Genomic DNA, 26,529 nt, shown 5'->3' with positions numbered 1-26,529 from the left:
GAGAAAACTTGAATACAACAAAATCTAAAGAAAAATGTATTGTTAAACATGAAAAATCCTTAAATATGCAAAACAACTGTTTTTTTCCTATTAGCTATTGTTTCTTTCTCCTGGATTTGAATTCATCCAACTTTTTAAATTTTATTTTTGTATGTTTTTTATTGTAAAAACATTGTTCAGAGGTGTTACAGTTACATGAGCAAGATAATGAGTACATTTTCTATTGAGCATTGTTGCTTCCTCCTTTGATTTTCCCCTACCATCCCTTCCCTCCCACCTTCACACCTCCTCCTGCCCTCTCCCAAAGTTGTAAAGTTCATTTTCAACATAGTGTCTTGTACATCTAATTGTTACAATGGGTCAACCTGTATCCCTATTTAAGCATTTTGGTTTTTCTCTTCCCCTCCCCAAATTAAAGAAGTGTATATACAAGATGCAGGGCACCAGAATCAAATACAATGAAAACAGGGGTTATACCGTGGAGGAGGAACATGCAAAGAAACAAAAAAATATCACATAGTACATTATAAATATATTAAAAACAATAGCAAGAAAGAGAAAAAGATGTTTGTATCCCTATCTTGGGGTTCATTTCACTTAACATCATCTTATATGGTCATATGCATCCAATCTTTATTATGTATAATCTTTAATACATCAAATCTGCATTTGACTGCATTTATGCATTTCTCCCTTCCAGAGCAAGGGAGAAAATAATGAGGGAAATAACCCAGGTGAATATTTGTGATTGTATCACATTGTAGTTACTACAACAAATAAATCACATCTACTATTTCAATTTTTTACTATTAAAGTATATTAGGAAATATGGCCTGCCACTCTTTTGGCAGGAACACAAGAGTAGGAAGCACAGTGAATAGAATGAGCAGGTGCTGGGTAAGTCACAAAATCATCCATCTTGATATTTCTGGAAAAATAAATCTTTGGGGAATTTCAAATAGCAACACATTACCTTCCTGTTTCGGAGGTTCAGTGCATTTTGGGTATTTTAGGGCTTTTATGGATAATTTTATGTCAGCTGGTTGGGAGACCATCACCTACCGATTTGTTTGCTGTCTTACTGTTAAATTTTGCCAAGCAGTAGTGGAGCAGAGATCTGAAGTACTATGTTTTGGTATTATTGATTATATTTATCGTTTGAAAACAGAGTGAAAACAGACTTTGAATTATGAATCCAGGAACAAATCTGAATCTTTCCCATCATATGGTTCTTTTACGAGAAATATTAGGTGAATGATTGAATGGAACATTATTTTCAGTTAAATGGATAGAGTGCTCTAGTTTGTGTCATCCTGCCTTATTGGAATGAACTTGTTATCACCTCTGTAGTCTGTTTGGACCCAGTGTATTTGTCCTTTAAATTTTATATAAGGTATTTCTTCTGGAGGGAGTCATTCTCTGGCTTCAGCCCAACTACAAGTAATAACCCTTTCCACTATATTAATATAACACAATTTTACATTTCTAAGTTTGTTGACTTGTGTTTTCTCTTATGTAGTTAGAAAACATAGGTATTTATTTATTCCTATACATTCTTTATCTATCACATTTTACATAAACAGTTTTTCTTAATGCATAGATTGGTAGATGGGTCAAAGAAGATATGGTCTCTGTACACCTTAATTCCCAGACAAATATCTTTAAATAAATAGGAGGTATCATTAAATTCATTATCACTTGTATGTGATATTTTATCTAAACTCATCTACTCTTAAAGACTTTGTTATAATTGAAAGTAACATAAGGAGACTGGGGAATAATAGAGAAAATATCATTGCAAATACAATTATAGAGCTAACAGTTAGTCTGATTTTTCCAAGGTGATGCAGAGATTCAGTATGAAGCTAGGAGTTCATCATAAGAATGGAAATGTAGATGAGAATAGAGAATGAATGTTTTAATCTCATGTGAGTGAAAAGCTAAAGTGAGTTTTGGTTTATTCATTTATTTGCTTTTTAAACAAAAGGTTCAGGAAATAAGCATCATTTTTGGAAGATCATCGCAGCAGCAAGATATGAGGACTGAAATAAATAATCACAAACTCAGTTACCTGGGGTAGAATTACAAAGGTCAAAGGATGATAATGAAGAACTCTGAATTGGTGAGACTCATGTTAGTTAGAAAAATCAGCGAGTGATCCACCATTGGGATGCATATAAATTACAACTGGCACAATAAGGTAATTATTTAGGGAGAATTGTATGATATGTTCACTTCATGGAGATGTATTGCATAGTAGTTACAGAGGTTTGTTTAGGATGATAAAATACAGTTTTGTAGATTTACTTAAATGGTCAAATGGAGAGTTGTTAGATATAGTTCACCATAATTTTATCATGGATTTTTATTAGCATGTATTAATAGTGCAGCGGAGGATTAATTGTGGAATTTCAAAACATAAACTTAATATACTTTGATAATATTAACACCCTCTATTAACCTTTCTTATTCCTCTTCCCTCACACTCTTTAAATCTTCCTTGCAATGTTTAAGTGAGTTTTAGTGGAGCCTTTTCACACCTGAAGAGCATGTACTTTGATTACATTCTTTCTGACTTGCCCTCTTTTTCACCTCTCCCCTATTCCACTGGTCCCCTCCTCAAACATTTAAAGCAATCTGAGAATCATTGACTTTAAAAAGCTTGTAATTTATTTCGGAAGGAAAGACATACACATAAGATGGTGTATAACATAACAACCAGAATCAATAAAATTAATTTTCATCAATTTACTATTCCTCCCTCATAGTACAGGTGCACTAAATTCACACAAACACAGACACATAGACACATGATGCAGCTGGCCAGCTAGTCACTTACATTACATGCACTTATCATTATAGCGTATTGCATATCTACCATCATGTTTTGGTCCTTATCTTCTCTACTCTGTTACTTATTCTTGTAAACCTGTCTCCAAATTTATAGCCATGATGCACAGCTGTTTAGGTGAAATTGTGTTCAGATTATTCATCTACTTGAGAACTTCAAATTATCACCATTGTTTTCTTGTTTTGTCTCTACTTTCAGCTCCTAGAACATATTATAAGAAGTTTTCACCAGTCTTTTTCTCATTAAAACATGCCTCAAGTTACTGACATTTCCCCTAGAAAAATAGTTTGTGGATACTATTCTATTCATCTTGAACACATTACTTAGAGAAAATATTATTATATTTGAGATATTCATATTTTAATTAAAATTATTATACTTATAAGTAAATGCACGTACCCCAGTCATCCCCCACTATCCTTTTACAGATATTTTTTCTAATGAAATATATAAACTGAAAACAGAGCATATCTCATTCATCTGTGAATCCTCAACACTGAATAAATTTGTGTTGCATAAATACAGGAATCAATATATAAAGTAGGGAAAATGATTTTCAGCTAATAAGACAAAATTTTATGGATGAAAGATAACCTTACTATCAAAAATACTTGGTGGACAGCTACAGATAGTTTAGGTTCTATTTCCCAGCAGATACCCTTTTAATATATATGCTGGCCATATCATAGCATAACCTGTCTGCCCAGAGATAACTAATATGTTATGACCACTAGATATTGTTATTCCTTAAATTGGCTAAGTATTTTCTAGAAAATCTCATTTACAAATGGGGCTGTTCATCATATTATTTTACAGTACACCATCTAACAGGCCTTAATATTTCAATGTATTGAATCCTCCCTAAATTGTGTAGCTCAAATTGAGTTAATGACAGCAAGTGTCACACACACTTTCCTTAACAAATCACATTAGTGTTTCCGTAGTGACACATTTAACAAATGTAAAGTTAGAGGCCAGCAAAGCAAGATGCTCAAAGCAAAGCCCTGGGAAAGGCCTACCAAAATTGGTTAGTGAATTGTAACATGATCTTTCTAGTCTTTAACATTCCGCAGTGACACTCAGCTACATTTAAACCATTATTGTTTCTCCCAGAAAGAAAAATGCAATTGTAAAAGCTTAACTGGAGGTTCACAATACCCACAATGCCAGGTCAATATCAACTCTACCAGCATCACATATTACCCAAGGGGGTAATATGTTTGCTAGGGAACATTTCAGTGGGCTACATATTACAAACCTTTCCAAAGCTCCTGAAATGTGTCTTTGAAAAAGGGAGAGGAAAGAGAAGAGGACAGGAAAGCAAAAAAGAGTGCTGAAAATAATCAAAGTATTTTAAATGCATGTGAAAGAAAGTCATGATGAAACCCCTTGTACAATTTAATGTGTGCTACTGAAAAAATAAGCCACATATTTACAATAAAGTACAAGGAAGTCACAGAAGATAAAGAAGTTATTGCTTAGTACTGCTGAATAACCCATAGAGATTTTTCAGGAGACTGATGAGCAATTCTTCCAAACTTGCTTGTGAAAGGCAGGATTACTGAGCTGTAGAGAGTGGAAAGAAGAAAGAAGGGGTGCACACGCACACACTTCAGAATCCATGATGAATGGCCGGTAGTATGCGTACCAGGTTCAATCAGAGGCTGATTGCCAATGAACATAGAAGCAGCAATTACCCCTCTCTTTCCTCTTTTCTCCTATCTTCTTATGTCTGCAAATGTTTTTTCTAGTTTCCTTGGCAGCATAGTGTATACTGAGAAATAGCTGATGACTCCATCCAATTTCAACTCCAGAATGCGACTGACTGAGACAACAGCGTCGTCAAGAAGAAAAACTCAGAAGATCTTATTTTTTTATTAAAGCAAAATTTGTAAACTTAGAAAATATTACTTTAGAATAGGGCACAAAAAGAGAAGAGATATACCCTTCTGAAGCCCAATCTAACTCAAATTCTAGCATATTTCCATCCCCAACAATCTTTTTCTCTCTGTTCCTGCCTCTATATCTCTTTATTTCTGTTTCTCCCTCCTTATATCTCTTTTCCTCCCTCCTTTCCTCTTCTTTCTCCCCAACTTTGCTCTCTCTGTCTTACACACTCTCTCTCTCTGTCTCTCTCTCTCTCTCTCACATACACATACATAATACAACCTGGATCATCTCTCTAGCTTTGGAAGATTTCACTTGTTTGTTACTTCAGTTGTCTTTTATATAACCATAAGTATAAATTATTTTTATATTATGAAGATAATAATTCTTCACAAATTAATTTATTTAGTGCAATCCCAATTGAATTCCTCATTGAGATTTATTTAATAATTTGACCAAATGATACATTATACAAGTTTGAGTGGCTAAGGTTGAAGAAAGGGTTAATTTACCAGAAATTCAATATGCTTAAATCTTTATGGGTTATTATTCCCAGTTAACCACAGTACAAACTAGACTTACGTTGTTTCTTCATGTAATTGGCACTTAATTGCAAAATTTCTATGTATTTATTACTGTTATTGGACCAGTCTCTGGCAGAAGTGCAAATTAACTATCAGTATGTGCAAACACATATTTACAGCTCATCTCAGCCAGTTTTCTGTTGCTCTTTGACCCTTAAAGCTGAGGGTTTGGGACACCATTTTGGACATGTTCCATGTGTCATATGACAATGAACTCAGCTCATTGCATATCTGGACTTGATCCCCATTTCTTTGCTCTTACAATATTTTCTGATTTTTCTAAAGGACCACAGTCAGCTTCTAACTATCCTGAGAGGAAAAGTTAAACTTGATTAGTGTTGTTTATCTTAGTGATTGTGCATTCACTAATGTCTTTCTTGCACCTATGTTTAATTCAATATAGAATATAAGATTCAAAATAATTCTCCTTCTAGAATGTTGAATGTATTGTATCTTTGTGATATAATGATAATTAGGAGTATAGGTTTATTATTTTTATATTTTATTTTTGTTATTTATATGTGATAAGTTTCATAAATATGTTTTACTTCAGTTTTTGAAGGTTTTCCCTGTTTGATTGTTTCCCTTTCTAGATGAAAGGGAAAGATGAGATGAAAGCAAAATACATTTTCCGCTGGTGACATGGCCAATATCAAATTTCTTATGTGTCCTCAATTTCAGCTATGTAGGAGATATAGAAGACAGGATCATGTTCTGAGGTTAATCTAGTCAAAAGTGTGTCTACCTGAGAAATAAAAAAAAAGCAAATTGTGCTATAGAGGCATTTTTCAAGTGGGAGAACACCCGCTGTGAGTACCTGAATTTAAACTTCAGCAATACTATAATGAAAGGAAGAAAAGTGCCAACAGAGACAAGGAAAGAAGGGAGAGTGGAAGGGAAAGAGAGAGGAAGGAGTGGAGGAAGGGAGGGAGGAAGGAAGGAAGAAGGAAGAAAAGGAGGAAAGTGAAGCTATTTTAATGTATGTTTTCAGATAGTTATGATGCTTTGCTTTTGTTCAAATCTTAATTTAGACAAACTGATTTCTTGTGTTATTTCATTTAGGGAACAAGGTCCAAGAGAATAATATAATGCAACTGAGCCTATTTAACAGACGCAGAGCCCCATGAAATGGAGATCATTAGAACTATACACTTGTTTTAACTATTCAAGCCTAGCAGTCATCAACCAAAAAATAAACTCATCATAAGTGCTACAAATAGAATTCAGACTACAGGGGAGATAATAAAGGAAAACAAAACAAGCACAAAAAACAAAGCAACACATAGAAAACAACCCACTCCTTAGAGTATCATGATTAATCACAAGGGTGAGTTTCTTTCTTGCTCAGCACTAGTGCCTTCTCCTGAGAGCCCTTTGCTCCTTGGGAATCTTCAATCCAAAGAGCTGCTGTACAGTTGATGAAGAGAAATCTAGCTCCAGACTTCTTTCTCAATGTTGGTGGGCCCCAAAGAGAAGTAAAATTGTGAAGGACAGGGTCACACATTCTGGATGAATTTCTCAGCTACTTTTATCTATTCTTTTTGTTAAAATGATAGCTCCTGGATGTATCTATATTAAATATTTTCAGTCTTCATTTATAAAAGGTTTTTCTAGTATAAATCAAGCTTTTCTTCTTTTTTGTTATTGTGTTTATTTTGCTTTATAACTGATATACCTCATCATCAGTTATCAGTGATAAAGGGTTCACTCAACAGTCTGCCAACTCTGTTCTCTGTCAGACTGAAACAAAGAATAGCTACATGAAAGGAATGTCCTCTCAACAAAGGCCTGTGATTAGGTATGTGTCATTCTAATGCCAAAACGTGGAAGAGTTTTTGTTCTGTTGTTGAAGGGTCATATTCTCATCCTTCCCCTCTGAAGATTCCTATTTATGAGCACTGACAGAGCCTCTGACAAATTAGTTTTTATAACTTTAATTAGTAATAGTTTATAAGAATATGAAAAATCAGGAAAATACATTAGTATAAGGAAACTAAGAGATTGTACGATCTAGGACTAACTGGAAAATAGACAAAGAGTATGGCTGGTGAGGACACTCACACAGAAAACACAACCTCCAAGAGATTCTGAAAACATAGCATTGAGTCAGCCTGTTGGAGTGCAGTACCCAGAGATGTCATATACTGAGTGTCAATATGCTTTTGACCATTTTTCCTTTTTTCTTTCTTTTTCACATTTTGCTACTTTTCCTTGTCTGATTGATATATACAATTTTCTTATTTACTATTATCCTATCTTATCTGTGGCTTCATGTTCTGTTTTCTATTAATCCACAGTTAACATCATCTGAAGCCTATTAAAGCAAATTTTCAGAAACATAAAGCTCTAAACTGTATGAATTTAAGTGTAATGAAATTTGCACTTTCGTGCCTCATCTTGCCAGGGACATGAATCAGCCTTTTGCCAAATCACAATCAGACTGTGATTGCTGATTAGTATAGATTTATAGTAGATATGTAGTAATTATCATATGGCTTTAATAATTTTATTACTTTCATTGCTACTCTCCTTTATCATTAATTTATAAATTCATAAATCTTTAATTTATTAATTAAATCTCATCATAGATATGTGTGTATAGGAAAGCTAGTAAGTACAGTGTCTGATATCCTTCACAGTTTCAGGCATCCTGTGGATTAGGAGACTCCCATAATGCAGGCAATTTCTCTCAGCCTCTTATATCACCACACCTCATGTCCTCAGTCATGATTCCCTGTCTGAACTTTACTGAATAATGCTGCAGTGATTATTTCAATTTCCATCTTCAAAGTCTTTATATCTTCTCTGTGTTTGCTAGATTATGAATAAGCAGGCAATAAATAATTCAATAAAGCTGTTATTATAGATGCTCTTTTCTATCACTCTTTCTCTCTTTCTCTTTGTTTCCTCTCTTTCTTTCTCTTATTCTCTTTCTTTCCTACTGTAGGAACCCGAAGTATTTGTAAATAACTCCTAAGCTTATGCGGTTTAGTTTGGGAACCAACAAACTAATGATTTGCACTGAAGGTTCTAAACTCATAGGACATTCAGAGAAAAAACCTAAGTACCTTGAATGACTCTCATGATTCTGACTCTCAGTCACCCCATATGTTTAAATATGCTGCTGAGAACTTAGTGGCACTACAAGTTCATGTATGTCCTCATTGGGGAACTTTAAATGGAAGCAGGAGACTTGTCTTCAAGGCGCATTATTAAGTCCTTCTGTTAACTAGCACAGCAGTGATCCTGTGACCTGACTTTACCAACCAGATTCTGGTTTTAATTATTCTCCTACAACTTCATTCTATTCTACTGTCCTAGGAAAGGAAAACACTCATGCTGTTTCTTCACAGTTCCACATGGAAATTTTTCTGGGGCTATGCTTCATGTTCAATTTCTACAAGGTAACCTTGGAATATTGACTTTATTTAGTGAACTCTATTGGGACCCAGAGTCTGTGCTGATACATGTTTGCTTCATGGCCTTTCTGCCTCACATGAAAAGTTCAGCTCTTAAAATTCCTGGGTGTTGTCCTGTCTCTGGAGGCTGCTGTAAGGGTCAGAATATCCATGCTGAGGTATTCCATTCTGACCTAAGGACTATACTGAGGTAACAGAATTTGAAAAGCATTAAATGCAACCAAGGCCTTGTAATCTTTATTTCATTCCTGAAAACAGCAGTTTATAAACTTCCACAAAAGATAACAGCCTCCACACCACACTTACCTCGTGAAAGAATTCCTTGATAGGGAATCACCTCCTAGACTCCTAGTTAACTTAGTACAACATACTCTTGTTAAAGTCATTCTTATCTTCCTTTAGCATGACATATTTTTCTATTATTGCTTCTCTTTATACAAACCATTGCAAATGTACTTAGGTTTTGTCGTTTCTTAGGTCTTTATTTTTTGGTGAGTTCTCCCATGTTGTGTAGTCTTGTATTAATTTTGTATGATTTTCTCCTGTTAATCTGTGCTCAATTTTATTCTTAAGCCAAGCAGGATGCCCTAAAGAAGTGAAGATTATATCTAGTTACAAGCTTCTGGTTCATTCTATAAAAGTGAAAAACAGACTGTTGGGTCAGAGTGAGGACACTAAAAAATAGAGAATTGACATGGAAAATCAAAGTGGTCACTACAATGTTTTTGGTTCCATAACCTTATTTTGTTTCATTGGGAGCCAGAAACTTCAGTCTATCTACTAATTCTTCTGAGATGTGTGGTTTTAGATGAAGTTACATTTCTTGGTTTCTCTTAAATTCTATATCTATAAAGTAGATCTAACAGAACCAAACAATCTGACATATAATGAGCACTCTTGTCTTTGGTACTTTAGAGATATACGACTTCTGTATGGAAAGCAAGAACCTTTCTGTTTTCATCTTTCTTTATTTGTACTCCAGGGCTTCTTTTTTCCTTTTTCCAAGGTCAGTGCTCTCCCATTTTGAGCTATAGCTCCTCTTCTGGTTTTCTGGTGGTTAAAGAGTCTCAGGGACTTTCCTGCCCTTGCTGGCTTCAAACAGGGATCCTCAGCTCTCAGCCTCCTATGTTAGCTAGGATTACAGTTGTGAGTCATTAGCCCCAGGGGTGCTCTAATGCTTCTTAATTGTTTTTTTTTTCTTTCTTCTTTTTTTAAAATGTTAGATTGTGTGCTTACATAAACTCACATCCCTGTGGTTGATTCTTTAGGAGGACAGAGGAACTGTACTTCACAACTTCACCCCTCTGTCAGTTTTATTTATAGCATGGTCATTCTCTTAAATTATCACTCAAGATTTCCTCATCAATGATTCCTAATATTTCTCCAGCAGAAATTTCATGTGCACATAATCTTTCCAGAAGCCCTTGGCACACTTGAAATAGGAGTTCACAGAACTTGAGAATTACAATGTGCTATTTACTCACTCGGAGAAGTAAGAATATTTTAAACTTGCACAGTGACTTATGAGATAGCCTATTATTTTCCTGTGTTCTTCAAATGGAATATCTTGACATAGAGTTTAAAGGCAGTCACAATCACATGCTACTTAAAGATGGAGATGTATTCTAAGTGCTGCTCCATTAGGTAATTTTATCACTGTGCAAACATCATACAATGTATTTATGTCTAAATGGTGCAGGCCAGTGGCTCAATGTGGCCTACGTTACTCCCAGAGTAATGTAGCATACTATTTTATCATAAACATTTTTTAGATGTAATATACTCTAAAACAGTGATAAAAGACTAGTATAGTTAATACACAGAGCCATAAGATACTTATTTCCTATATCAGATTCTAAATATAAGACACAATTGTACATGCCATATTTTTTACATGGCTGGAACTACAATAGGTTTGTTAACAGATAGATTATCACAAGTAGCTGCTACTTTCTACACTATGATATTATGATGGCATCATGTCATTTAAATATTTGGAATTGTATTTGGAATTGTTTAGCTCCAGTGTAATTCGAAAACCATAGTATATACATTGCCAACTAAGGAGCAAAATATTATATGACAGGTAGGTGAAAGTCATATGACTGACCTAGAAGGAGGATGATCTAGGCTACAAAATTAATTAGCTTCATCATTTGTCTTTCTGAGCACTGTGTTCTGCTACCTTACTGATAAATAAAGATTCTTTATAAAGAAGCTGTTGTGGCGTTGTCTTCTCTCATGGCCTCTCAGCTCCTTGGAAGCTCTTTTCCCATTGGTGGATTGCTACTCTGTCAGGTATTTGTTTGACTTCTGCAAAGAAATTCATTTTCTCAAAAAGAAGCTCAATGAAGCAAAACGACTTCTAAATGTCACAGCTGACAATTAGTAAGATGACCTTTACCAAGTCACTCGCCTTTTCTTGGTCTCAGTTTGGCTGCTCTACAGCCTCAAAAGTTTGCTGCAGCCCCGTGAATTTTTAATGATAATTTTCACTGATGAATTTGACCTTTAACCTTTAGTTGGAAAAGTTTGAGTGTTCACTTATGGAATTTTTGTTATAAACTGTCCATTCATCTTCAGATAACTAAGTTTAGGCTTATAGTGACAAGCTTTAATTTGAAGTCAATCTAAATGTGTCAAAGCTTGATGATAGGTTTATAAACCCATAGCAGTAAATAAGCAAATGTATTTCTAATTAATAAATTCATTCAATGAATGAAGCAGTCATGGCCAAGAGGAATGAAATTTTGCTCTTTATAAAGTCATTAAGAGACAGCTCTAACTACAGTAGACCAATGACTGTTGGCATTGTACCACAAATATGCTGGATCTTGTCAGAAAGTGTCCCATTACTGACTTCATGTTTTCCAAATACAAATCTAAAGCACATTCTTCCTTGTCAGTTTATGGGAGAAGATTTGGAGAAGATGAGTACTTGTTCCTCCTTTATTTTTGTTTTGCCAGTTGGTTGGAATAAGAGGATTCTCCCAGCACCCTGTCTTTGGTAGTTACTCCATTGTAGCAGTTGCAAATTATGATGATTTATCTGTCATCACTAGACCATGATCAGCTCCATTCTTTTTTCTTTATTACTTCCTCCTTCTCCTCCGATGACTGGAGTGTATTAATCATGATTACGTCATAACAAATGAGGTAACTGAGAGTGTAAAATGACAATTACAAATATACTCCATGTTCTAATTATGACATACATTGTTGGCAGTAGTGAAAAGTCTCTAGTTATTGCATTTATTGAAACATACTGAGATCCCACAAGGCAAAATGCTCAACTCAGGTTCCCTTGGTCCAGGTGTACTCCTCATCTGGAATTACCTTCAGTTGAGAAAGAATCCCATCGCATGCAGCTATCTGCTAACAGAAAGTTGCTTGCTCTGAAAATTATTCAGTACTAAAATTGCCTAAAATGATCATAGCCAGATCTTTTATTTTCCCATATGAAGTTATTTAAACTGAGTTTGTATTTCTTCCCTACCTGTTGTATACCTTATGTCCTCTGTTTTCTATGCCTACCAGCAGGAAGAAATCAAATCACTTAAAACTTGGGCTTTCTGTTCTTTCTAAACATGACCTCTTTCTTAAACATGCGTATTAAAATTTGTTTTGTCCTATGTGATGCTAAGGCTAATAATTGATAATATTCTGATTTCCAGATGTATGAGAACTAACTGTAATAATTAATTTGGACAGAAATAAGGATTTGGTTTTCCTGAATTATATCAAGTATAAATCAAAAAGCTTAGTGTGGTACCAGTGACAATCATGGTGAAATAAAATATATAACCAAGGAAGGACAAGACCTAGAGGCATTCAGAATTATCCAGCCTCATTCCTTCCTGAATAAGCCATTCTTCACAACAGTGATCACCTGAACACACCTTTACCATTGCTGTGCTGCTTGCCTGTTCCCTCCTCCAGGACTTCTAGCTTTAGCTTTGTTTACTATGTGTGTTTGTGTTTATAAATATATATGTAAACATATAAATAATATATAAATGCATATAATAAAATGTGTTATGTATAACTATACATACATACAGATACATGTGTGTTTTACAGCTAAGAGCGGCCACATAGTGGAGTGTGTAAGAACCATAAAGAAATTTAAATCCAGACATCAAGATTAAGTTTTGCCTTGCTTTTCTCATCTATATAACAGAGATAATAGAATCCAATTACAGTTTATTAAAATTTATATAGTGCTTATAGTCATTTTAGCACATCTTCAGTATAATTCTAGAGTTTGAGAAATAATTACAAACAACTATGTAGAGTAAGATAAATAAGCACAATAAAATAAGTAGAAATAAAAATGTGTAATGAGATTTGGCCACAAAATTTCAACCTCTAGATATATTTAGAAGTACAAGGCATGAAAGTATTAGGATTCAGAATACTAGTCCACATTCATTATCTCACTTATGTAAGCACAACTGTCAAAAAATCTTCGGTTGCTAGCCACATTTTGAAGATGTCAAAACTGAGAGCAATTTGGATAATTGAGTCAACTATGAGATCCCATGAGTTAATACAAGTTAAGATTAAGGTATATTGTGTCCGTCTGGTTCAACATTGGTAAACTTTTTTTTTTTTGGGGGGGGGGTCTGGTTGTGGGGCCTGAACTCTAGGCCTGGGCGCTGTCCCTCAGCTCTTCAGCTCAAGGCTAGTGCTCTACCACTTGAGCCACAGCGCCACTTCCGGCTTTTTTTTCTGCTTATGTGGTGCTGAGGAATCTAACCCAGGGCCTCAAGCATGCAAGGCAAGTGCTCTACCACTGAGCCACCTTCCCAGCCCAACATTGGTAAACTTTTGAATACCTACCATTCCCATAATAGGTCATGAGCTAAACAAAAGGTCAATCATTGAACTTGCACCATTCTACATTCCATACCATAAATATATTAACTGTTGTTTTTTCACATTCTCAGTGACAATTATCTACTTTTGTCTTTTTATGTCCACCCAAACAGGTTTATGGATATATCTAAATAGTTTTGCAATCTATGTTTTACAAATATTCACTATTATTCCTATACCTGATGGATATATACATATACATATAGGCACACATGTACCACTCATAGCTCTATTTTGAAAATATTTATTCATCTTTTGATCATTTAAAAATTTTGCATTTCACTGTTGTTACTATGTTTTCCTCTTGGCTTGTAGGTGATTGCTGGTACTAACTTATGAAGTAGAAAGTTTACAACTATTTTCTCCCATTTGAAAGGTTGGCTTTTTACCCTGTTGATTTTTGTTAAGTTGTACATAAATCTGACAGTTTTAATCCCATTGTTTATTTTTGTTGTACTCTCCTTCGAAGTTGGTGTTATAAAAGTTATTAACAAGACCATTGTCAAGGAACTTTGTATTCATATTTCTTCTAGGAGTTTTATAATTCTAAGGCTTACACATGAGTCTTTAAACTATTTCAAGGTGTATTTGTATTTATGTTTGTGTGTGTGTGTGTGTATGTGAGAGACAGAGAAAGAGAGTTTGCGATATAGATACAACTTCAATCATTTCTATCCAATTCTCCCAGCAACACTTGTATAGTTAGATAAGTAATGTAGGGAGTATATTTCTTTTTGAACAGCTTCTTCCCCCCTCATTTTCTCCTGCTTTCCCCCACACACTTCTGTCCTCCACAAGTTTATTTTCAACACAGTGTTAAGTGAGTATTGCTTTTCTATTGGTTCACCCTTTGTCCCACCTTTTCTGATTTCCCTTTTCTGATTTCCCTTCCTTTCCCCCCAATCAGATAAACTTATATGCAAGACAAAGGGTACCAAAATCAAAATAGTGAACACAGGGAATAAAAGAGAGGAGAAAAAAAGAACACAAAAGAAATAACTGCAAATTTAAGGACTCCTTTAAGATTCATTAATCATGTAAGTGGAAGCTTATTTCTGGACTCTCTATTCATTTATTGTTCTGTCTGTCTATCTTTGAAATAGTACCACACTACTTTAATGACCATTCATTTGCAGGATTTTGAAACCAGTAAGAGCGTTGGCTCCAGCACTGTTCTTACTTTTCATGATCACTTTTGTGACTTCCACTTAAATTTTGCTGTTGTGGCTTTAGTGACTGCTATTGTTGCTATTTGTCAGAAACCACACTGGAGGAAATTCTGTGGCATCTTATTATTTCTACTGCACAGACACTGAAATCTCTATTGTGTAGTTCTGTTATCATCTCTTAATTAGACAGTTATTTCTCAAATATTATGGGTAAATAATTCTGGTCTGCATGCTTTCTGAGTTATATATTTTCATCCTCCAGCAGGCAGCTAACTTCTGTCTTAGTCTTCATTTTCTGCCCATATAGAGACCTAAAGTTAGTTAGAATTAATAAATTACAAACATTTCCAGATTTTGGATGTGTATGTCACCTTAAAGATTCCAGAGAATATGTTAAAATTTCAGAAAGACTTTTATGGATATCTTATTGCATAGGCTCTTCGTTGAATGTACACATAATTGATGTCAGATCTCAGGCAGATGTAATTTTCTTTTTTGCAGGGTGGTATTAAGGATTGAACTTGGGGGCCTCAGAATTGCCATACAAGTGCTTTATCACTTGAGCTACAACCTCAGCACTTTCCACTTTAGTTTGTTTTTGATAAGGTTTAACACTTGGCTGAGTCTGACTCAGACCTCTCCTCCTACCTCCACCTTTAGAATAGCAGGGATTAAAACTTTGCACTGCCACACTTGACACAGGAGGAGCTGTCATTTTGAACTATTGCTGCTGGATGTTTTTGATAAATGTTCACAAGGCAGAGAAGTTTACAGAGGGGACATTTTGTATCATCAAGTAGCAAATGACAATTGGGGATTAAACTTTTCTGCTAGCTTGTTAATCAGCTCAAACAGTGAAAAATTACCCTACAGGGAGTTCTAGGAGACAGCCAGTTCCCCCTTCTGCCTCCTCCAGTGTCTGCTTGAGGGCTGGATTTCATAGATGTTTCATTTATGACTCTTCTGCTTTGGGCAGTACTGGAGTTTGAATGTAGAAATTTGTTCTTGCTCTACAGGCATCCACTTACCTGAGACATGGCCCTAGCTATGCAAGTTGTTTTTTATGTTTCTGAAAAGCTAGCCAGAAAGTGTTAAAATTAGGGTACAGGTAAAAGCTTCGTTTTTCTTAGAAGAGAAGTGGCTACTATATTAAAATATATACTCATCTGGTAGTTGTACATATTGACTAAATTTATCAAGTGTGTCAAAAACTTATTTTTGACAGCTTTCAGCTTTGCACTCAATTGTCTTTATGAGATGCAGATTTTTAGAAGGCAATTTACTGCCATTTCAGAAGTGCCCCTACTAGTTTCTCAAGTCATCTTTATTTCATAAATTTTTATATTAAGAAAGAAGTACATGGTGAAAAGTACATATCATTATGTATAGTTATCTGTATTTTATTTGTATCTGTATTTATACTTCTAGCTCTTTATCAACATATTTTAAGAAATAGAACAGACTGTTGTCATAAACATTGTAACTAATCTAAAATTTTGTTTATTAGTTCTATATTTGGACTAGTTACTTAACTATCCTATGAATTGTTACCTTCAATTAATTAATTATTAATTGATTAATTTATTTTTGGTCCAGTCATGGGGCCTGAACTCTGGGCCTAGGCACTGTCCCTCAGCTCTTCAGCTCAAGGGGAGCACTCTACCACTTGAGCCACAGTGCCACTTCTGGCTTTTTTTCTTTTTGCTTATGTGGTGCTGAGGAATCGAACCCAGGGCCTCATGCATGCAAGGCAAGCGCTCTACCACTGAGCCACTTTCCTGAACCCACCTTCAATTTATATAAGCAGCTCACTACAAGCATGTGAAATAAATGGTAAGATACACTGAATGTACTTATTATTTATCATGTCTGAGAAAAATATATTTACTCAAGTGTCTTTTGTTATATTTATGATCCTCTTGGTACAGATTGAAAAGATCTCCTTAAGGGTATGTGATAAGGGCTTTTTTTCCCTTTCCCCTTCTAGTTACAAAAATAGGTGACTGAAAGATGGCATGGTCAGTCATAGACAGAGCCAGGTTTGAAGTGGTTGAGTGGATTCTAGGTCAAAGGAATATAAACCCATTGACAAGAGTAGCAATGCAATCATCTTCAGTAGATTTGAACTCCTAAAAAGAATCCATCACTTAATACTGTATGAGGGAGGATTAAAAATGAGATCATATTGTGAAAAGAATGAGATCATATCTGGAATTTTAGTGTCTGAGGGGTATGCCTGAGGCTGTGCAGAGTCCATTAGAAATAAAGATGTGAATGTAATGCAGAAGAGCTGTTTTTTCCCATGATGTTGACTCTATGCTGAGAATTGTTTTAGATTTCTTTCTCGATTCTACATTTATTTCCTAGTCAGTTTTGCTTACCTCATACCCCTTTCCACTGAATTTCAGCAGTGTACTAAGCTTTGGAGATAAAACAGACATTTTGAATAGATGGATAATTAACCAGTTTAATCCATTACTTCATAGATATACAGAAATATCTGTCTTTGAAAAGTATTTGTAGCATTGCAAAGCATCCATTGATCACAATAAAGCTAGTAAAACCTATATAGCAAACTACTTACAAATTTGGTCCAGCCAAAAATGTTTTGCTTGTTCTATTATGTCCCTGTAATGGCATCATACCTAACCACTTCTTTGTTCATTTGCATTAACAGAAGATATGTTTACTACTGTAATACTCGATACCTTTACTTAAAAGATGTAATTACCTAAATAACAAGCCTTTTTATAAGATTTGACATTAAACATAAAACAATGAAATGTCAATAAGCAGCCTGGTGTATATGCTACTTTGAGATATAAACTGAATATTAAATCCAAAAGATAATAAGACAAAATGAAGATTCATTTTGTATTAGACCTAATATGTATGGAAGATAAATTTCAGGAAGAAAAGCTTTTTTTGTCATATGTTTTCCACAAAATAAAATGGTTCCAAAGAGACTCTTCTGTCTGTGAAACTTCTTAGCAATTTCAAATGTTGATGATATTGTTAAAATAGAAAAAAAAATTACATATCCAATGTTCCAAAAACAAGCAGAGGCAAAACCAAAATTTAGACATGATACTTCTAATGACTGACCAGGTTTCATTTACTCTAATTTCCTCCTTTGTCCCAGAAATAATTTTGTGGTTTTACCCTCACTACAAAATTTAGTCTTATACAACTACTATTCAATTTCACCTTAAAACATTCCTACTTTAATATGGTAAGTTCAATAGAGAAGACAAGTAAGCTGTTTTATTCTTAAGTGAAAATGGTCAGAAAGAGGATTTGTTAAAAAAAAAAAAAAAGAAGAAGAAAGACAATTTTCCCTGAAGAAATAATCTCTAACCCCGAATATTAGGCTTTTTTGGAGGGAGCAATATTTTACAAATAGTTTTAGGCTGGGAGTTAACCTTTCTCCAACAAAATAAGCAACAAACTGCCCAACTGTCTGTCTGAATGTAATACTTACTCACAAAGAATGCAGTGCAAAAATGAATATGCAGTCTACAGCTTTCACGTTTCCATATGAGTTATACCACTCAATTGTACATCAAATGACATTACATGAAGTGACAGAGACAAGGAATATAAGAGAAACCAGTTGGAGGCAATGGTTGTCCTGAGCCAGGTTTAAATTATGTAACGCAGTCTGTCATTACTGTTTGTTTTATTTACCCTAATTAAGGTGTCACATATGTACTAATTTTGCATATAAACCAATGAAGAACTGATTGCATCATTCCCAACTTGTATTGCTAATGTATATATGACTGTTAAAAGGTCTTTATTGGTGATTTTTTGTTCTCAATCATTCTCTCCAGAATTGTAAAGTTTCTACTGAAGTTTTTGACATTGAAAACATACCAGTGAAAAAACAAATGGTTTAAATAGGGATGCAGGTGGACCCATTGCAACAATGAAATATACAAGACGTTATGTTGAAAAACAAACTTTATAACTCTGGCACAGGGGAGGAGGGGTGGTAAGGGGTAGCGGTGTGGGGAGATGGGAAGGGATCTTAAGGGGAAACAAAGAAGGAGGCTTGATAAGAAATGTACTTATTACATTGCTCGTGTAATTGTAACCCCTCTGTATGGTATTTTCACAATAAAAAACTTATTAATAGAAAAAAAGAAAATAAATATTAGGTTTACTATTTTTTTTTTGGAAATAGAAAAATATATTTTTAAGGTTATATCTGGTAAAAGGTTAATTATATGAATACCTTAAGCAATTCAATTACAAAAAAAAAAACAGTTAAAAATTAACAAAGTTCCCAAAAGATACTGCTTTTCAAAAGAAGTCATACAAAAGGTAGTAGTTTTATGAAAATATTTAATATTACTAACTCATCAGACAAACAGAAATTTAAAATACTGTTATCTTTTTGAGATCTATTTGATTATTATCTAAAGAATAAACATTAATGTGAAGTGAGATTGGTAACATGAATGTAAATTAATATATCCACTATGGTGAACACTATTGAGATTCCTCAAGAAAATAAAATTAGGGGGTTCCGGGAAGATGGCGGAGGAAAAGCTGGAATCTGAACAAGCTGTCGCATAGAAAGCAGTTTTAGAGTTCCAGTGAACAGTCCTAAGCCAGAGAATCACACCAAGTGTGCCATCACAGGACAGAGAGTTAGACAAGAGAGGGAAAGCCAAGGCAAGAAGACACATCTGAGTGCTAGCCAGCAGCCGCCGCGGTGGCGGCGGCAGGTTCACAGCGGAGACCACAGCCCCGCCCATACCTGAGCGCTCACACAGAGAGTCCGGGACGAAGGAGCCAGAAGCAGAGGGCGAGCGGATTCTACTCAACACCAGCAAGAACCGACAAGGAGCGGACATCTTCATCCTGCAGTTTGCAGACCAGAGACGACCCAGGATCCAAGACTCGGCATGAGTAGAAGCTGACATCCTCACTCCTTCTCAGGGAGCAGAGGAGGGAAGGCTCCCTCTCAACCCCAGCACCAGTGATCTCCATCTTGGATACCGACAAAGCTCGGAGGAGCTGCCAGCTCCAACTCAGGCCTTGGAATAAAACGAGCCATTTAGCAGGTCACAAGAACTTAACAGCGAAGTGACCTGCCAGACTCAGCTCCATCCAGGGAAAAGTCACCCAGCTCAGGCGCCAGCCATTGGAGTGGCTTTCCTCCCTGGGTAACCAGAGCCAGAGGCTGGCCCTCCCTCTAGCAGCCTCAACAATCAATTGAAAAACAGAAACCCTGAGAATGGCTCCAGGCTGGGCTCTGTGAGTTTTTTCACAAAATAGCCCCAGGGAAAAGCTACTGATTGTTGAAAGGCCTCAACTCTACCCAGAACCTAGCCTCACCACTGCATCCCCCTCTTTTGAGATTCTCAAAGCAGATCACCCTCCCATTAAACTAACCTGGGAGGGGGATCTCAAAATCTTGGGTAAAGCAGAGCATTTTTCTGCCTGTTCGAACAAACTGACTTAAGAAACCAATCAAGCCAGAGGACCTCAAGCTGACCAGAGACTCCAACAAGAGGCTGGTTACAGACAAAAGGGAGACACAGGATTCTTCCCACCCCTCCCAAAAAAATTAAAAAAAAATCAAAAAACTTTTTTTTTTTTCTTCCTCTTCTTTTCTTTTTTTTTTTTTTCTTTTTTTTTGGTACCTTATATATATAAAAAAATTTTTTCCTTTTCTAAAAATTTTATTAATCTTTAATTTTTGCCTTTTTGAAAAAATAATTGTTTTCCAATAACTTTTTTTTCCCTCTTATAATTTTTATTTTAGGAATACATGAATGTGCGTTTTCCTTTCTTTTCTTGTCTTCTTTCTCTTTTTCTTAACTATCTTTTTGTTTTTTGTCTAGCTCTACTGAACTTCTGATCTTTTTTTCTCCCTTTCTTATCCTTTTCACCTTTTCCTCTCTTTTGATCTTCCTTATGTGACTTAACTCTTGTCCTGCACATCCTCAGATAAACCCGTAGTTAACTAGTAGACCCTATCCCCCATTGTGTACACACTTAATCCACAAATTTATTACACAAGTCAAAACCTCTGAAACTTAAATTCCTTAATAGCAGTACTACCTCTTTATACCTATATAATATTTTAAGCATTTTTTTAAGTTTTTCACTTCTCCTCTTTGTCCCTTCTCTTCTCTTAATACACTCACATTCCTCTCTAAATAGATGGTCTTTTAATCTCCATAATAATATTAATTTTTACGTTTCTATTTTTTTCTGGTCTCTTTTCATTTCCCTTTCCCTTTCTTCTTTTTCTCTCTCTCTCTCTCTACTTGCATCCTTCCCAACCTATTTCCTGCATTGGGATTAGGACATAGTTAACTCTCCCTGTGCCTCCCCACACCAATCTATTCCTATTTTTTACCCACATCTCTCCCCAACCCTAATAATTTCTGGTTTTCCAAATTCTTCTCTGCGGTTCGAAGCCCATTCACATACAGTTGTTTGATGTTGAATAGATGCATCTGTTGAACTAGATTGTATCTGTAGATTATTGACTGTACAAATGCAAACTTTGATTGATGGTTGCCTTAAGATAGTGTTCTAGCACAAAACTGGTGCTATTTTCATCTCAAATGGGCAGAGTAAGCTGGAAAAACACAAGAAAAATGGCAAATCCGGGTATCTCAATTCCCAATCTTGATAACCAGGGGTCAGAACAGATAATGAATAATCCAGAGAAGAGTTCCCAAATAGCTCTACAAATACTGCTGGCAAACATGATAAATGAGAAGTTTGACAACTTAAAAAGGACTCGGTATGAGCGTGAAAGGGAGAGAGAGGAGGCATCCCAAAAGCTTATACAGGAATATCATAAGCGTGAGGAAGCTACTCGAAAACTGATACAGGATTTGCGTGAACAACTTGAGAATACTCAAAGAGAAAGGGAGGAATGGTGTGAGCAGGCTGAGAACACTCAAAGAGAACTGCAGGAATCCCACAAACGGGAGGAAAAAGAACTACAGGAATCCCACGAACGGGAGGAAGCTAATCAAAGAGTAATACAGGAATTGAGAGACCAGGTAGAGAATACACAAAGATCACTAAAGGCATTCATGGAATCCATTAACAAAGAGCTGAAGGAAGTCAGGGAGACCACAAAGGGAATGCTGATTGGAACCCAACAGAAGGAATGGGAGTCCAAAGAAACCATAACCAATCAACTAAGTGATTTGAGAACAAACACTGAACACCAAATTAAGGAAGTAAAGAAATTCATACAAGACCTAAAACAGAGCTTCAACAAAGAACTTGAAGCCATCAAAGCTGACCTATTAGAAGGAAAAGAGATAAAAAACAAAGTAGAGAGTCTTGACAGCAGGTTAGACCATGCAGAAGATCGAATCTCAGGGATTGAAGACAGCCTAGATATTATAGACAAAGAACATACAACCATCCAAGACAAGTCCAAGAAATATGATAGATCTATCCAACACCTGGAAGACACCATCAGAAGGCCTAATCTAAGGATAATGGGTGTAGAGGAGCACCTAGAAACAGAAGTCAATGGCCTAGGAAATTTGTTTAACAGGATCCTAGCAGAGAACTTACCAAACATGCAATAAGATAGGCCTATTCAGATACAAGAAGCTTTTAGAACCCCAAATAGACCAGACCAGAATAGGACATTCCACCTACACATTATAATCCACACAGGATCAACTCAGACCAAGGAAAAGATCCTTAAAGCTGTCAAGGAGAAAAGGGTAATCACCTATAAAGGGAAACCAATTAGAATCACCTCAGATTTCTCAGCAGGGACAATCAAAGCAAGAAGAGCCTGGAATGATGTATGCCATGCCCTAAAAACAAACAACTATCAACCAAGAATACTGTACCCAGCTAAACTCTCCTTCATAACTGAAGGCCAAATAAAAACCTTCCATAGCAAAGAAAAATTGAAACAATACATCTCCACCAAACCAGCCCTACAAAAGATTCTTAAAGATGTCCTACACATAGAAAACCAACAAGACCACAATACAGACCAAGAAATTGCACCCAAACTGAGAATCCAAGAACCATAGGAAGAACCCAGTTTTTGCAGCCCCTAAGAAGGTGGATAACATGGCAGGAACTCCCAAATACCTCTCAGTCCTATCTCTTAACATTAACGGACTGAACTCTCCAATTAAGCGTCTAGTTGGATCAAAAAACAAGACCCTTCTATCTGCTGCCTGCAGGAGTCACATCTTGCCCGTAAAAACAAACACATTTTCAATGTTAAAGGCTGGAACAAAATCTACCAAGCAAAAGGCCCCCATAAACAAGGGGGAGTTGCAATCCTAATATCAGATAAAATAGACTTCAAATTAAAATTTGTGAGAAGAGATAAAGAAGGTTGCTACATACTAATTAAAGGATCTCTCCTTCAGGAGGATATTACAATTCTAAATATCTATTTGCCAAACAATGGAGCAACCAAATTTATCAAAGAAACACTACTTTCCCTCAAATCCCATATAGATCCAAAGACATTAATTGTAGGGGATTTTAACACACCACTCTCCCCACTAGATAGATCAACTCAGCAAAAACTCAACAGAGAAACCGCAGATCTAAACAGCTGCATAGATCAACTAGACTTAACAGACATCTACCGAACATTTCACCCAGCAGCATCAGAATACACGTTTTTCTCAGCAGCACATGGAACGTTTTCTAAAATAGACCACATTTTAGGCCACAAAGCAAACTTGTCTAAATTCAGAAACATTGAAGTTATACCTTGCATCCTCTCTGACCACAAGGGAATAAAATTAGAACTCAACACCAAAAGCCACCAAAGAAAGTCCGGCATCACATGGAGGCTGAACAACACACTGCTGAATCATGAGTGGGTCATGGAAGAGATTAGAAAAGAAATTCAAATGTTCATGCTATTCAACAAAAATGAACACACAAATTACCAGCTCCTCTGGGACACAGCAAAAGCAGTACTCAGAGGCAAGTTTATAGCTCTGAGCTCCTACATCAACAAATTGGAGAAATCTGAAACTAACAATTTAATGACACATCTAAACCTCCTTGAAAAATAGCAGCAAGATAAACCCCAATCCAGTAGACGGAAAGAAATAATCAAAATTAAATCAGAATTAAATGAATTAGAATCCAAAAAAACTATATATAGAAAGAATCAACAAAACAAAGAGTTGGTTCTTCGAAAAACTTAACAAAATTGACAGACCCTTAGCGAATCTTATCAGAAAAAGAAGAGAACACACCCAAATTAATAAGCTCAGAGATGAGAATGGAAACCTCACCACGGAAACAACCAAGATTCAGAACATTATAAGTGAATACTTCTCAAAACTCTATGCTAATAAGTTTGAGAACTTGACAGAAATGGATATTTTCCTAGCAAATATTGACATGGCAAAACTAAACCAAGATGAGTTAAACTATCTTAACAGGCCCATATCAAGCACTGAAATAGAAACAGCAATAAGAGACCTCCCAGCTAAGAAAAGTCCAGGACCAGATGATTTTACAGCGGAATTTTACAAGGCCTTCAAAGCAGAGCTCACACCAATACTCCTCCAACTCTTCAACGAAATTGAAAGAGAAAGCTCACTACCAAACACATTCTATGAAGCCATCATAACCCTCATCCCAAAACCAGGCAGGGACTCATCAAAAAAGAGAACTATAGACCGATTTCTTTGATGAATATTGATGCAAAACTTCTCAACAAAATTTTGGCCAATCGACTTCAACAATTCATCCAAAAAATCATACACCATGATCAAACAAGATTCATTTCAGGGATGCAAAGCTGGTTCAATATATGCAAATCAATTAATATTATTCATCACATCAACAGGAGCAAGAATAAGAACCACATGGTTATCTCAATAGATGCAGAAAAAGCGTTCAACAAGATCCAACACCCCTTCATGATGAAGGTTTTGGAAAAATTAGGAATCCATGGAACATTCCTCAATACAATAAAGGCTGTATATGACAAACCTACAGCCAGCATTATACTCAATGGTGAAAAACTAAAGCCATTTCCTCTTAACTCAGGAACAAGACAAGGATGCCCACTCTCTCCACTTCTCTTCAATCTAGTATTAGAATGCCTAGCTACAGCAATAAGACAAGATGCAGACATAAAGGGGATCCAAATAGGGAAAGAAGAAATAAAACTCTCCCTCTTTGCAGATGACATGATCTTGTATTTAAAGAATCCCATAGACTCCACTCCCAAATTACTCAAGCTGATTCAAAACTTTGGCAAAGTAGCAGGTTATAAAATTAACCCCCCAAAACCAATGGCTTTTCTGTATTCCAACAATGAGAAAAGTGTGGCTGAAATTAGGAAAGCAACTCCATTTGTAATAGCCCCACAAAAAATAAAATACCTAGGAATTAACTTAACTAAAGAAGTGAAGGACCTCTATGATGAAAACTTTAAAATCTTGAAAAAGGAAATCAACACAGAACTAAAAATTGGCAAAGCCTCCCATGCTCCTGGATTGGAAAGATTAACATCGTGAAAATGCCAATACTTCCCAAGGCTATCTACAAATTCAACGCAATACCTATCAAAATTCCACCCTCATTCTTCAAGGAAATAGAAGAGGCAATCCAAAAATTCATATGGGACAATAAAAGACCCAAAACAGCAAAAATGCTCCTCAATGGAAAGAACACTGCTGGAGGAATATCAATACCAAATTTCAAACTCTACTCTAAAGCCATAGTAATCAAAACAGCTTGGTATTGGCATAAGAACAGACCTCAGGACCAATGGAATAGAATTGAAAACCCAGAAACGAACCTATAGACCTATAGCCATCTAATCTTCGATAAGGGAGCTAAAACAATAGAATGGAAGAAAGACAGCCTCTTCAGTAAATGGTGCTGGCAAAATTGGTTAACTACATGTAGAAAACTAAAGCTACGTCCTTATATATCACCCTGCACCAGAATCAACTCCAAATGGATCAAAGACCTTGAAGTCAAAGCAGACACTCTGAAAACATTACAGGATGGAATAGGAGAAACCCTAGGTCTCCTTGGCTCAGGCCGAAATTTTTTGAATAGAGACCCGGAAACACAACAAATCAAAGAAAGGTTGGACAAATGGGATTGCATAAAGTTGCAGAGCTTCTGCAGGGCAAATGACATAGCTAGCAAGATCAATAGAAAGCCCACGGAGTGGGAGAAGATCTTTACTAGCCATACAAAGGACAAGGGTCTCATATCTAAAGTATACTTGGAACTCAAAAAATTAAACCCCCCAACAACAAATCCTCAAAGAAACAACTGGCCAATAAATAAGTGGGCGAAAGACTTAAAGAGAAACTTCTCTGAAGAAGAAAGAAGGATGGCCAATAGACACATGAAGAAATGTTCAACATCCCTAGCCATAAAAGAAATGCAAATCAAAACAACATTGAGATATCACCTCACCCCAGTTAGAACGGTGAAAATCAAGAACTCTAACAACAACAGATGCTGGAGGGGATGTGGACAGAAAGGAACCTTACTTCATTGTTGGTGGGAGTGTAAACTTGTTCAACCACTTTGGAAAGCAGTATGGAGGTTCCTCAAAAGACTTCACATAGAACTCCCCTATGACCCAGCAATCCCACTTTTGGGCATTTACCCAAGTGTTTACAAACAAGACCACACTAAAGCTACCAGCACAACTATGTATATCACAGCATTATTTACCATAGCTAAGATATGGAACCAACCCAGATGCCCCACAGTAGATGAAT

Source organism: Dipodomys spectabilis, unplaced genomic scaffold (genome assembly GCF_019054845.1).
Source record: "Dipodomys spectabilis isolate Male_0828 unplaced genomic scaffold, ASM1905484v1 ptg000137l, whole genome shotgun sequence".
Lineage (NCBI taxonomy): Eukaryota > Metazoa > Chordata > Mammalia > Rodentia > Heteromyidae > Dipodomys > Dipodomys spectabilis.
The sequence above is the reverse complement of the archived record's forward strand: the minus strand, read 5'-3'. Positions refer to the sequence as shown.